Here is a 3,771-nt window from a genome sequence, read left to right as displayed (position 1 = left end):
AAAAAATATTATAACATCAGAAATCACTTCTATCATGAAATCCAAAAAGCATGAGGAATTCCTGAATGCTTCTTGAAAATCTTCTACCCAACTCCCAGATGTATCTGAATTTCACTTTAAAAAGCTCTGCAAAACTAGTTGTGCTTCCCAATTCCATTGGCTCAGGCTTTGCATGCCAAGCAGGACTTCTGCTATCATAAGTAGTTGTCCCTTTCCAAGACCACAAAAAACCCAAAAATATTTGTGAATCTCCCAAAGTTCAATTAAGCATAACATACATGATTAATTGCCCAAACTATCCCACCAGAACCTCATTGATATTTACTGTTTATCTCTTAAAAAATTTACCACCTAATCACCTGACTTTACTAAAAAATTGAACAGCACAAATGGTATATGTGGAAGAGCTGCAGGAAATATGCCTTTATTTTTACATAAAAGTTATTCATACGAACTAAGCAGTTTCAACAAAAAATTCCATCTGTATTAGCATTATACATGCACTTGTCTTCAATCATTGAATATTTACATCTTTAGCATCCCATATAATTAAATTAAATACTACATTTAAGAACTACTTAAAAGCTATAGTTTAAAACCTATTACCACATAAAAGAACTTTCCATATCACCAAGTGGAGACCTTCCAGAGTATCTACAAAGCATAAGCTTATGCTGTTTATTGTTTAAAAATATTTTTTAGAAAAATATTTCAGAGCAACAGGAAGCATCTTGTAGATTTAATGCTAGAATTTAAACTGTCCATGCAAACAAAGACTAGACAAGAACATCTGAGATGTTAGAACCTGATGTGCTGTGAGCTTGAAAAACATAGCACTGACCAGAAAAATATTTACCAGTCAAGCAACAGAAGGAAACAGGGCTCTATATAGTGATGTCCGTCTTCCACTCGGATGCCACCGTGTATTTTCTTAGTTCTTTGCTCACTATAGGGAAAGTATTAAAGTAGATGCTTAGGTAGGCATCCTCATGTATTGCCTTCTATAATCTGTTTCTGTTCAGGGTCTCCTTAAATGAAAATTAGCATCTAAAATGGAAAGCAATGATATGTGCCTCTAAGTCTATAATAGTATGCATACAGCAATCAACAAACTTAAGTATGCAGACAAGCACTTACTAAATTAAGTGCAGGATTTTACATGGTCTGAACAGTTGTTTAGTTTTTTTAAATGTATGCATTTAATATAATCAGTTTCTCAGAGCAACACATTGATTACATTGCTGCTGTGAAATACTGTAATGGTTTTCATTCTGTAGGTGGAACACTAGTTTTTTAATGTTTTCTTAATCAAGTATTATTAAAACATTCTCAGAAAAATGTATTATATGTTATATAATTTCTTGAATTTTTCTGGCTGAAAACTCCTTAAGCAATGGAGTTTCACAACCCAATATACTATGTCACAAATATATATTTTAAGTCAGGGTTTACTGCTTTTGTTTCATGAGCATGTATTAAGGCGAGCCAGTTCACTTATCAATCCTTTCTACCCGCCACTCTTTACCTTGAGTAATTGGATTGTAAACTTCTCAAGACAAAGTCTGGCTTTTGCTTTACTGTTTTGTACCATGACCTGGTCAGGCTTTTTTTGGCCTTCAGCATTTACTAGTTTTTATCAGTGAAAATCCTACATGTGCTCTTAAAGCTTATGGAATACATTATTTCATCAGAAATAATTGTCGTCTGTTGAGGTTGCATGATTTTTTGTGTGTTAGTTTGGTTTCTGTTTGACTTTCCTTGCAATCTGGATTAACATTTTTTATACTCGGGCAATGGTAAAAAAGCAATTCCTCCTTTGTTAGAGCTTTTCATGTGAATGTTTAATAACATGCACTGAAACTTTAGACTCTCCTATTAGATGCACTAGGAAATTTTTATGAAACTAAAGCTTTCAAAGTAACAGCAAATGGTTATATTTTCAGGAAAAGTTTATTTCCTTGTATCTCATCTCCTATGTATTGCAGTGTTTGTAAATATGATTTCCGTAAAAGACAGACTCTATTAATGTTTATTAAGCCACTCACTAAAATACTGTTTGTCTTTGAAGGAAATAGATTTTTTTCTACTTCCCATTAGAACAATTTCTTTAAAATATTTTTGTAACCTTGAGATACAACATGAGATCATGGTCTCTCTCTTTTTACTTCATCTCTGATTGTACAGGAGAATAAATTTGGATATCCTTTATTTTGAAATCCTCCTGTTCAGTGGTTGTATATTTAATTGTTTTATTTTTGCTTGAAATTATATTCAAAGTAATTTTACTGCAGAGGTGAGGAAGGCAGGTCTGTAAAGTGATCTGCACTGTTTTACTTGCCTGCAGTGCTTGCTGATTCACATCATAATCCTAAATTCATGATCTGAAATATATTTCTAGTCTTCCTGATCTTTTTTCTTCCTTAGAGAACTGGTTTGGGAGTAATTCTGTCTTTATCCGAGATTCATAAAGGTGGCTGAATGGCTTCACCTTCCGTAACTGAATGTGTTCTCAGAAAGACTCCAGGGAGACAGCTGTTTCATGTTTTAAAGTAGCATACACAGCCAGATCAGCCCGTGATTAAAAAGACTTACAATTAACTTCAACTGCATGTATCTTTGCACATAAACCTGTACATTTATTTTAGGCAAAGCTGAAACTGCAGCTCATAAACTCACATGCTGATATGAAATTGTTGGCAACACTTACGAGAGCACTCCTCACATAGAGATGTACCTTAATAATTTAAATTATTCATTTCAATTTTTCATTTTGGAGTATTACCTTATAAAGAAATCCAGAAAATATTTCAGTTCCAAGTAAATTTGATTGTAGAAATTAAATATATCTTACTTTCCTTTTTCTTCTTAAAAGAAAATGCCTTTTACAATCAACTTCCTACACTGTTAGTCACCTTGCTTGTTAATATCTCAAATTATTGAAGATTATTTTCAGAAAGGCCTTGCCTTTAAGAACCACTCTACTTGGTTCATCCAATTAGTTCTGGCAACTCAGTTTATTGTACACATTTTGAATCTAATTTTTCTGGTGGTTACAATATTCTATTTTTCCTTCTACAGTTTATTCACAGAATAATTTAAATACGATGTGAGAGATTATTTATAGGATGTGGAAAAAAAACCCAAATGTAGAAAGCAAACAAATAAAATATTTGAACAGATGTCGACGTGGAACTGCCTCCCATGTCTCAAAAAACTCCCCCTTACTCGATAATTCACTTCTTTGGAGGTCAGTTATATCTTTCCCCTTCCCTAGTACCACATTAGAATAGTACACCTGTTTTTCCTAGCAGTCTCTACAGTAAAGGAGGTGCCTGTTTATCTTCATTATAGCTTCCTCTGCTAACCCCATTCCTGGCACCCATTTAAGCATTTTCCTTTACAGGTTATTGAAGAAAATAACCTCTGCTTATACTAACACAAATGTTTTCAGGAACTTGCTAGGCTACTGTTTTACTTTTTTGCACATATATTTTATATATACTTTTATATATTCTTTTATATGTAGGAGATATATAAAAACACATTGTTGTATCTTTTCTTTGTACACACCTATACTCTGGTGTTCTGCCAGCAAAATCACCAGCTTCTGCAAACCATGGAGGACTTCTTCCTTAGAGGCATACAGAAAGGGCACAGCTAACTTGTTTGCATCGGGGTCCTTGCAAGACCTTATAAACTGAAAGACTATAGTACAGGAATTAGTGCACATGTAAAGTGTTTCCTGCTCTGCATTTCTCATCTTCAGAAAGC

Source organism: Haliaeetus albicilla, chromosome 27, assembly GCF_947461875.1.
Source record: "Haliaeetus albicilla chromosome 27, bHalAlb1.1, whole genome shotgun sequence".
In the NCBI taxonomy this organism is placed as follows: domain Eukaryota; kingdom Metazoa; phylum Chordata; class Aves; order Accipitriformes; family Accipitridae; genus Haliaeetus; species Haliaeetus albicilla.
Note: the sequence above shows the minus strand (reverse complement) of the source record.